This window comes from Canis lupus, chromosome 8 (genome assembly GCF_048164855.1).
Source record: "Canis lupus baileyi chromosome 8, mCanLup2.hap1, whole genome shotgun sequence".
Classification (NCBI taxonomy): domain Eukaryota; kingdom Metazoa; phylum Chordata; class Mammalia; order Carnivora; family Canidae; genus Canis; species Canis lupus.
In genome coordinates, this window is record NC_132845.1 from 25178350 (window position 1) to 25190428 (window position 12079).

At 33.8% G+C, this 12079-nt stretch overlaps 1 protein-coding gene across 4 annotated transcripts in view; it reads right to left on the reverse strand.

Annotated features, from left to right (window-relative positions):
* DPYD (dihydropyrimidine dehydrogenase) overlaps positions 1-12079 on the reverse strand; it is a 790677-nt gene that overhangs the window by 147209 nt on the left and 631389 nt on the right. The gene's annotated exons all lie outside the window — the stretch shown is intronic.

The following is a 12079-nucleotide window of genomic DNA, read 5'->3' on the forward strand; positions in this document are numbered from 1 at the left end:
TGATATTTCTGATGTGGATTCTTTAGCCATTGTTCTTTAAAGGTATTTTCTGAACTAAAAATAGTTCTATTTGTGCAAGAATTGACATTGCCTCAAAAACATAAACAAGCAACTGGTAAAATCAGCCTCATGTGGTGAGTACTTTATCATTACCTCCATCACCACAAGCATCTTCACCAGCATTATCAATACATATTTATGGGAGTGTTCTCTTTGAGGAAGCACAAATAATTTTCTTTAAAATCAGTGGATTTCTTTTTATCCTGTTCACATCCATTTCAGATATTAAAATTTATGTGTAACTGATGCTTTTGCATTCAACACCAAAAATGTTTGTGGAAATGTCTGTTCCTATTGCTCCCATACTTTAAAATCTTCCTCTAGATATTAGTGTTTCTCAGTCAAGAATGTTTAATGCTGACCCTTCAGAATTCCATAAGGGACACTGAAATACAAAGCAGTAAGTTAGGGCAAATTAGAAACTTAATGTCAAGATCCTATTTCTACTTCAAAATGTTTATCAGTGACTTCTTAGTCTGTCGCAGAAGGTAAAGAAGGTAACAGAGTAGACAGGAGAATGCACAGCAAAGATACACACCCAGGATACATGCTGACACCCACATACACATTTATGTATACAAATCTTTAGCTGTACTAAAAAGAAATCTGAGTAAGAATGAATTACATAAAAGCATTTTAAAGGAAATATGTAATCTAAATAAATCTTTTAGATTGACATTTATTTATTTGTATAATATAACAGATATGTTCAATACATGCTAGGCTGATGGCTTCTTCATATACATGTTACTTTGAAGTGATAAACACTGGGATTCTTTTCTTTTTTTTTCCTCCCTTATTTAGTTGACCCTAGAGAGTAAAGGAAATTTGAGCTAAGCAGATAAATAATTTATTTCTAACTGCACTGTTAGAAGACTATCATTAACACTAAGGGATAAAATTTCAAAGTGGTACACAGGGATTTGGCCACATATTCCAATTGATATTAATGGACATCAAATGGCAAAATCCCAGAACACAGCTTTGAAAATTTAACCAGTTACATTTAAAGGGCAACATTATTACACAGGTGTTAAAAAACACCAGCAAATCCTCAATGGCATTTGAAGATGTTCAATTAGGTCAATAAGACATTTTCTATTTCATGTTTTTCTTTCTTTTATAAAACTTTCTAATCTACCTAATGAACATGAAAACCTTTCAAACTAATAAAGGTATCTTCTTAAAAATTAAGAGTAATTATGTTCTTTGAGAAAATGTGATCCAAAAATGAAGAAATGGATCCTTCTGTTACTGGGTAATAGTAAATTCAGTTTTTATTTCCATTATAAATTCCATTTGATTAGTTTTCTTTGTAACTCAACTGATTTAATATGAAATATAATCTACCTGTCCTCATAGAGCATTTTTATGGGGAATAGATTTTAAAAATGACTTTTATCTACCATGAAATGTTTCTGGAAAGAAATCTTTTGAAAGTATATAAAAGGATCTTTCTAAATTGTTATATAGAAATTTCTTTTTAGTTTTAAAATGACAGGAGTAAAGAAATAATAGGTTCAAGATTAAAAAAAAAGTTTCAGTGTAAGGAAAATACATGTATCAATACTATACAGAGTTGTATATATGTCAATTAAAACACATAAATATTTCCAGGATCACAGCTATTCAGAAAAGGATTTTTATAATTTTGTCACTGCTATAGTAATTAATGATTTTAGACCAAAGACGAGGAAGGAAGAAGCCAGTTTGAGAGGCTTAAGGAATTGAATGTCGACTCCACCCTTAAGAAAATGACAAGGTTTAAATCAAGAAATAGAAATCCTATAAGCTTAAATGAACTCATAGGCAATATGCAATTTAAATTAAGCCCTCATCCACATGGGGGTGGCCAGATGAACCTGATGTCCAATTGGAAATTCAGTTGTATCAAGCCATTCTGTTCCAACCGTGGACTGTTCCAATCAAGGTCAAGCCATTCTGAATTCCCAAATTTTGAGACAAGCTATAGGTTTAAACAAACAAACAAATGAACTGGAATTCCAACACTGTTGCCAAGAACTCTGATTTGTTCTAAAGCAGCCCTACTAGGAAAACTGGTGGACTAGACTGAACTGTACCTTTTGACATCTAATCAGTTTAGGCCTTCCTTACAGTTACATCTTAAAATGCCAATCAATGTGCTGAAGTCATAGATCTTCTCTGAGAAACTTCACAGAACATTTTTGGATTGGTTCTAGAATAAGATCTAGAACTAAGCCATAAATTTTCAACTAAAAGTTAATCATTCTGATTTGGTGATTTTTTTCTTAAGAAAATAATAGTATCACTTGCCAATATCTTTAAAAAATTTTAAAATGCTACCATTAACAATAGGGTTATGTATTGATATATAAGTATTAAGTATTAAGGTATTATGATTTAATCAGTTTGCTTATGTAGGTCTCATTTATCCATTCATCTGGCCATCTGTCTATCTGATAAATGTCTATTAAGTACTTATGCCTTAAAAAAAATTATGCTAAAGCAAAAAATCTTCCAAGAATGATCCCAGTTAATCAATCTGTGTCCTAACCACACTGTCACCAACGACAGATAACCAAAACACTAGTCCCCATGATTTTAAAGTAAGTAATTTTAAGGGAAACAATATGAATCCAATAATTTATTCTGTACAGATGTTGCATTAGGAAAAACTCACATTCATTTAAACATCATACATTTTATAAATACTATTAATATGAATTTTAGAAAGAAGGCAATTTGAGGATGAACTAGTTAGAGCATCAGATAGACAACAGGGCTGACTACTTAGATTCAAATTCTAGCTCCACTACCTGCAAGCTGTGTAACTTTGTGAAAATTTCTTAATCTCATTATACCTTTGTTTTTTTCATCTATAAAATAATAAAATTACAATCAATCACAACTTCATAGAATTGTTTTGAGGATTAAATAATTTAATATATATAAAGGACTAGCACAGGACAAAAATTGTACAGGTGTTTGCCATTCTGATCTGTACTACAAGGACAATTGATTTCAGGGGGAGCATTATTCGGTTTACTTTGACAGTGCCTGCTATGTTTTTGCTGTGTATTTAGTAATGCAATTAAACCATTTTTTTTTTTTATTAGAAACAAAAGCACAATGCCTGTGATGGTAGTACTCAATATCCCCTGAAACCTTATGAGGACCACAGATCCACCCTCTTTTCCCCCCTTCTAACAGCTCTCATTCAGTAGTGTCATAATGCTGGTAAGATTACTTTAACTGACTCCAAAGGCAAAAATCTCAAAGGCAGTCATCAATATATTTAAGATTATTATTATTATTATTTTTTGAGAATCCAAAGGTCCATGCACTAAACCAATATACAAGGAGTTTAATGACAGCATCAGAACTTAATTTTATTGGTGAAAAGGAGGTAGAGCTTTACTTTGCATGACTAAATCCTTGAAAAGAAAGGAATTTTTAATGGGCAAGATAGTGTGGAACATATATTAATTTTTGGATAACTGGAATTTTGAATAATTGAGTTTAATTCCGTTTGTTTTTTCTCTAATCATTTGACTCCTAGGACAGCTACTGTTGCACAATTAATTGTTAGAGCTAAGTCCACAATAAACTCCCTGATAATAGCCTTAGCTGGCAATAAAACAGAAAATGGGTTATAATACTCACTCGTGCTCACTGTGTATACAAAAAGAAATGTAGTTTTAATTTGCTTACATTAATTAAAATACAATGAATTAAGTAGATAATAAATTCATTAGAGATTGAACTTTGCCCATGTAATTGTTAATAATTTTAACATCATCTAGAAGAAAGAAAATATTAGCAAATCAAGAATTTCAAGGATTTAGGAGTTGAAAGATTGATTTTTATAAAATACTAAAATACACATAAGTCAAGCACCAAAAAATTTATGCTTTACTAAAACAAGTTTAAAATGTTAATGAACCTAATATACTGATAAATATGTGAAGCATAGCTATTTAAAAATACATCTTTACACATGGATTAAAGTCCTCTGAGAAAATTAGCATAATTCAACCAGAAACTGAAGTACTAAAAGGATGCAGGGTTATATGGAGGGATATGAAATTTAAAGAGGAGAAATGGGATACAGAAAATCAGTTGTTTTATGTTGCTGTTAATTTACTTCTACTGGAAAAATGAGTATTGTCTTATGAAAATATTTTGATTTTCATAGATTATTTCAAAAATTTTTTCCTATAAATCTTTATATCTTTATGGATATGTTTATTTGCCTCATAATATATTCAATATGTTCAAAGTCAATTCACATTCAGGAACTTGGTACCTAGCATGTGCCAGGCATCCTATTTTAAAGCAAAAGAATGAAGACTACTTGTCAAAGAGGAGGCCTTCTTCCTTTCTGAGAGTATCAGCTGCTGGTAGTGGCAGGATTAGGAACGCCCGTTTAGGGAATGATTTCCATGTGCCAGACCTGAGGTCGAGGCTTCATAGAGCTTGTGCAACGCAACCCTCACAATGCTGTGAAGGTAGATGCTGTCATCTCTATTCCGTAGAAGAAGAAAGGGAAGCTCAAACTGAATAAATAACCTGTTTGATGTCCCACAGTTTAAAAGGGACAGACTGGAATCAAACACCAAGTCTCTGTGACATGAAAGTCTGTACTCCTCAGCTCTTACTGAGAAATGACAGTGCAGCATTTATGAAGAGGATCATCTTTGAATTGTCTTTGCCTAAGAAAACCAGTATCACTATGCTCTACAGCCTAACGCTAAGAGTAGAGGATCTAATGTCCAACCAATGGGGTGTAAGTCGCAGAGCCCTTACTTAATGTAAATGTGACTCTGAGCAAACTCTTTAACTTCATAAAACATCCGTTTTCCCTATCTGTGAAACAGGACCATTAGTAACAATATCAGAGCAACTGGGGAGAATTAAATGATACAATTCTCAGAAAGCACTTGGCATAGTGCCTGGTTCCTAGTATACATAGGCTAATATTACTGTCAAAGCTAGAAAAAACTAATCAGAAAAATAAACATTCAGCTACAAACATGTGGGGATAAATACTTAATACATAAGGGGTGTTAATAAACCTCTTAGATCTCAAATTTGGAGATTCTCTTGTAATTCATATATCACTTCATAGACTTTGAGTCTATGACTATAAATTCATATATTTATTTAAATAAGTCTTTATTAGACTTAAAATGCAATGGCAATATCTAAATGTATATGTCTTTTCATCCAGAAACTTCACTTTGAGGAATTCATTCCATTAGTACATAGACACAAGGTTACAAGTACAAAGACCTCCCTTGAAGTATTGTTTTTCATAGCAAAAGTGAAAACAACATAAATGACCACCGATAGTTATGCTATTAGATAAAATATAGTTCATCACATACAATATCCGAGAAAATTTTTAAAACTAATACTGGCACCTGAGTGGCTCAGTCTGTCGAGCGTTCAACTCGGTTTCAGTGCAGGTCATGATCTCTTGGGTTGTGGGATTGAGCGAGCCTTGTGCTCCCCCCCTCGCCCCCTCCCAAGGCAGGCTCCATGCTCAGTGGGGAGTCTAAAGAATCTCTCCCTCTGCCCCTTCCCCCATAAATAAATAAATCTTTAAAAATAAACAAATAAATAGAAAAAATAAAACTAACATAGAGATATCTCCAGGATATAATGCTGAAATGTTAATAACAAGTAGCAGAACAATATATATGATGTGGTCCCATTTTCAGTTAAAAAAAGTATGATTACATTTAGTATGTGGGAATGGTAAATGCCTAGAACATTGCATTTTAAACTGTTAACAGTTATCTCTGTGGATGATGCTGAAGAAGTCTCAGGTTTGATATCTATACTTCCATACTGTTTGATGCCTTTAGATCAAAAGGTGTTTATAATTTACTTCTGCAATAAAGTGACTATTTTTTAGAATGCTCCTAAAACTGACGATACAGGAATAGGCACTATCAGATTATCTGTTGTGCAACTTTTATAGATGGGATATGCACTGATCTATACTCTGCACATTCAGCAAAGTACATTAAGTCCTTTATCCAACATTTTAAGTAAAATATGAACAAATTCAGAATATGTCTGACTCTTCTTTTGAGTGCTTTCTAGTTGCCAGGGTTTTTCCTAAGTGTTTTTGCAGATGTTGTACCAATGACATTATCATAACTTTTTGCCCCCATTTTTATAGATGTGTAAGCAGGACCCAGCAGAGATCAGTTCAGTATCTCACTCTCAAGATCACTAAGAAAGTGTGGGTTCAGTACTTGAATTCAGGTCAACCTGACTGCCAATATCATGCCCTTAGCTAAAATGTTATACTTCTTCCTTAATTTAAATGTCTGGTTATAAATTAAGTTACAGAGAGAGGAGTCAATAATTTTGTAACTAATAAAGATATATTGTCCATGTATGAGAAAACTAAGACTATTAGCATTTAATTAAATCTTGGCTAGAAATTAGATTAAAGCTTTGGTAGTAATTGTTATAACTAGAGTGACTATATGATCTAGTTTGCCCAGAAGAGTCCCAGTTTATTATACCTGTACTTATTTGTAATTACCTGATGTAATATTAATAAGCATCCTCTTTCAGGCTAAAAGTATCTCAGTCTGGATGATTGAATTATAGTAATAATTATATGCATGAATTATAGCACAAGGATAATTATGAAAGCAAAGTAAAACTGATTTAGAATAAAACAATATCTATGAAGATCTCAGAAACTATACTGTCCAAATCTAGAAGAGTGGCATGAAGAGATAAATGTCTTTAAATCTGTTGCTAGAGGGAAAAATATATGGCTTTCGTACATGACATCTAGGTATAATTAGTCTATATGTTCTTTCTATTTTCAACCTGTAGGTGGCCACCACAAGCTATACTTATTAAACAACTCATTAGTAGCATTTTCAATACTGTCATCTTCAGATAATTAGCAATTTATTTAAATAAGCAATTTCTGTAGAAATAATTGCCATGAAATGCCCTGAACCTACTTTTTTATAAACTATAATAAAAGTGTTAAGATAATCCCTGACATTTACAAATGCCATTAGTTCACCTTTCCTTTTGATAGTCCTATGGCATTATGTTTAAACAATTACCCGATAACACAGCAGTTTAATGAAACAGTACAGTAAGCACAGTCTTCAATATGGCCAGTGAGGACATTCAGATTTAGAAAGAAATCCAGTATGCAGACATGTTTACATAGAGAAAAGACACACATCCAAAAGAAAAAAGCTTTAATGAAATAAGTGCACTGCTGCTATTTCCAACTTGGTTTAGTTTTCATGGTAGATGTTACAACTTATGCATTCTCTTTGGAAATAGGAATGGAGAGTTGATTCATGCAATTGGCTTGTGTAAATTAAAATAATATGAATCTATGAATATGTAAAATATACTCATCATATTATTTGTTCAGTAACCTCCACACTGGAGAAAACAAGCAGGGAATTTTTCTTTCATTTTTAAATGTTTAAGGATGTTTTTACTTACAAAATGGTGCAAATTTTCAAAGTAGACATATCAAGGAAAACTATAAATGCTTTTTAGATCTTAGTTGGTATTTAACATTTAAATGGACCAGAGTTCTTCTGGTTTCTTCTTTGCTATTCAGCTCTCTATTCCAGTAAGAGGGCTCAGGCAATGTTTCTGAGTTGCCAGTGATAAAACTCTTTGAGGCTTTCATAATTTTTAAGCTGTTGCCTTTCCTATGATAAAACAGAATTAGAATTTGAAGCCAATGGTGATATCAATTGAAGCCAATGGTGATGAAATAATATGAGAGTCTAATGAGTACTAGTTGCTCTGCTAAATTGTTCATACATTATGTGTATGAACACAGTAAGTCTTAAATGCATTATCCCCACTGTACAGATGAGGAAATTCAGGCTTAAAGAGGTTAAATCACATGTATATGTAAGAAAGGCAGGAGTGTGTGGTAAAACACTGTATTACAACAATAAAACAATTATTATACAATAGGACTGCAAAATTCATTGCTTTATTTGAATTTGAGGGCTTTTCTTTATTTCCAGATTACCATATGCTTTAGTCCTTCCCAAATAAGTACTTCTGGCAGTGCTTTTAGCTTATAAATATAATGAGTTTACCTACAAATACAAATATATGGACTATTTTTAGAAATACACATATTTCCTTTGCCAAGAAATTCAAAACCATGACAGACTTAGTGAACATGGTGTATAAATATTTCTCAAGGAATTCTGCTTACGGAATGTTCAGGGCAAATGTTATCATACCAGATAGAAAGCTCCCCAGTCTATGTCTATGCAAAATGGTAATTTGAGGGGGAGAAAGAGGAAGATTATGATGATGATGATAACACTGATGACCAGAACCACATTTTACTCATGGAGAATCCAAAATCAATCAGAAGTGAGCATTTTTCTGAAGACATATTAGAAAAAAGAGAGAGAGAGAGTTCCTGCATCCACTAGAATCATATTATTTCTTCCTTTGGAAAATCATGAATTCTTTTCTCTGAAATTCTGTACTCTTTTCACTCTGTGGGTGGTTCCATGGCCAGGATGTCCGTGGTAGCACTTGCCGTACTGTAAAACCTTTGCTTTCATTCTCAGGAATACATTCTCTTTTCACTTTACAATGAATTACATGTGTAAATCTCTGTGCCCTGTGATCAGACTGCATTCCTCAGAGTCTGCTGAAACCCAGGCTGTACAGCAGGCAATAAGGTTTTGTTCTCTTCAAAGATAGTAATGTGGACAAAGACATCTCCAGCTGTACCCTATCTGAACCCTGAGAACCAATGCTTTCTATAAACTGCCTAAGTCCTTTGGAAAGGAGGGGCTCTACTAATTAATATTTGCTCTAGTGATTAGTAATTGCTCTCTTAATTACTCAACAATAAAATTTCTTCCTCAACTTCAATAGGGTAAAAAATGAGAAATCATTCTCAAAATTACTTATTTGTACCCAGCACCGTGTCAGTTGCTAAAAGGCAGCAGTAGAGATGCCTCTCTCCTCTCAGTAAGCTCCTGAGGCTGAGCAGAGGAGATAAAAACATGATCAATGGATGTTCATGTCCTGATTGTGGGAGGGCAGAAGAGTCAGAGGATAGGATGAGCCAGGACTCTAAAGAGGTCCAGGAAGGCTTTATGGCAGATGTAGGACTTCAACTGGGCTCTTGAAAGATGGTCTGGGTGGGTCTGGGGTTGAGAACGAGGCTATTTCAAATCTGGCTGGGGCTGGGGACAACAAGGTGAGCAAAGTTGCAGATTGGGTCCTGAACAAATCATCTTCATGAAACACATTAATAGCAAAACTAAAGTGGGCTTGCAGGTCGGGGAATGATAAACAAAGCACTTAGATGCCAAGAGGTGTTGTCTGTTGAACACTCCCCCAGCTACAACCATGATATTTTAATAAAGATTGCATTTATTTATTCATGAGAGAGAGAGAGAGAGAGAGAGAGAGAGAGGCAGAGACACAGGCAGAGGGAGAAGCAGGCTCCATGCAGGGAGCCCGACAGCCCGATGTGGGGCTCCAGGATCATGCCCTGGGAGGAAGGTAGGCAAAAAACCACCGAGCCACCGGGGATCCCCTGAGCCACCCAGGGATCCCCAGCTGTAGCCTTTCTATAGATTATAAGGATCTTATTAGTTTGATTAAAAATGTAATAGGATTTTTATCTGTCAGAAGAGACAAGGGTTGAAACTAAAATAGTAAGATTCCCTTTACATGATATAGAGAGCTTGTGTAATGAAAGAGAATACAAGTTCTACTCCATTCTACATTCAACAACTGCTGCCAGTAATGTAATTTTCATTTCCATAGATGCATTTATATTTTTAATAAACATCATAAATATTGTAGGAATCTGTAGCATGTTTAAGTACTGCATGATTAAGCAATTAGGAAAGGGGAAAGAATTTAACACTACATTCCTTCAGATAAGATCTCCCAAAGTATTACCTAAAGGAGCTCTCATGCTCCCCTACATGACGGAGATATGCATCAGTCTGGCAATCTCTTTTACCATGCCATAGGGCTGGTCATCCATTCTTAGCCTGTGCATATCAGCATGGCCCCTGGGATCCTTGATTTCTGGGGGTTTTGAACAATAAGTCAGAACACGCCTCAGGCAAATGGGTGGTTAGAAACTAGCTGCTATTTAGATAACCATGGAGTAGGAAATAACTTTTAATGGATTTAAATAAAACCAGGTAAAATCAAATAATCTATGTAAAACAGGTAACACAGTGAGAAGCACATACCAAATGCTCAATACAGACCCTAAAAACAATAAATATATAATGAGAATAATATGAGCTACTTTATGTAATAAATTCAACAACTGAAATGAAATGGACAAATTCTAAGCAAAACACAACTAACCAAACTGACAACAAAACCCAGAAAGTCAAAATAAAAAATAGCCCATAACTATCACAGAAATTGAATTCAGAAATTGAATTCATAATAAAAAAATTATTTTTATCATGCAAACTACATGATGGCTACTAGATGGCTTTACTAGTATATTCTACCAAATTCAAGGAAGAAATAATACAAGTCTTCTATTAACTTGCAGAAGATAGAAGAAACAAATCCCAACTCATTTTATGAGGCCAGAATAATCCTGATACCAAAACCTGAGAATCATACTAAAAGAAAGTAACTATTATTGTTCAATATCCTTCACTAACATAGACCCAAATATCTTTAATAAGATATGAGAAAAATGAATTCAGCAATAAACAAAAGGCGCAAAGCATCATGGTCATATGGAGTTTATCCCAGGAATGTGAGGGTGGCTTAGATTTGGAAATCACTTAATGTAACTTACCATATTAACATAAAATAAAATAAAAGATAAGAAACATGTTAGAATTTCAAAAGACTGCAGAAACTGCACCAGAAAATTCACAATCCATCCATAATGAAAACTCTCAGCAAATAGGAATAAAAGAGATCAATCTCTGACAAAGGGCATCTAATGAAAAGCATATAGCTAACATCATGCTTAATCATAAAATATTTCCTTTCTCTACATACTTTATATACTTCTATGTACTATGTACTCTTTTTCTTTCTTTTTTTTTTAAGATTTTATTTATTTATTCATGTGAGACACACAGAGAGAGAGAGAGAGAGAGAGAGAGAGGCAGAAGCAGGCTCCATGCAGGGAGCCTGATGTGCGACTTGATCCAGGGATTCCAGGATCACGCCCTGGGCCCAAGGCAGGCCCTAAACCTAAACCGCTGAGCCACCCAGGGATCCCCTGTACTCTTTTTCTATACACTAGCATGAGTGGTCAGAAAATTAAAATTTAACATTTTACAACAGCACAAAAAAACAACAAACAGGAATAAAGTGAAAAATATGCAAGATCTCTATGCTGAAAACTACAAAATATTTCTGAGAAGAATCAAAGATGCTTAAGAAAAAGAAGAGATAGAGTCATAGGCTGGAAGGTTCAATACTGTTAAGATGCTAAATCCCTCCAAATTGATCTATAGATTTAACAAATCCCAAATCAAATTTCCAGTAAGCTTTATATTGAGAAACTAAGCTGAGTCTAAAATGTATATGGAAATACAAACAATCTAGAATAAACCAAAACAATCATGAGAAAGAAAATAGAATTTAAGGACACTTTTTCACATCAAGACTTGCTATAAATCCATAGTATCGAGACAATAGTCTGAGAATATAGGACAGGATGAAGTTCAGAAATAGTCCACGCATATAATAGGGTCAATTGATTTTTGACCAAGTTACCAAGTCAAGTCAGTAGGAGAAAGAAAAGTCATTTTAACAAATGGTGCTAGAATTTGTAAGAAGAAAAAAAATCTTGCCTGCCACCTCACAGCATACAAGAAAAAAAAAATTTAAGATTCAAACTGGATTGAAAATATAAATGTAAAACCTGAAACTATGAAGTTCTTAAGGAAATAAAAAACATGACACTACCTTTGTAAACTTGAGTTAGGTAACAATTCTTGGAAAGGACATTAAAAGCACTAACTAAAATTTTTTAAAAATT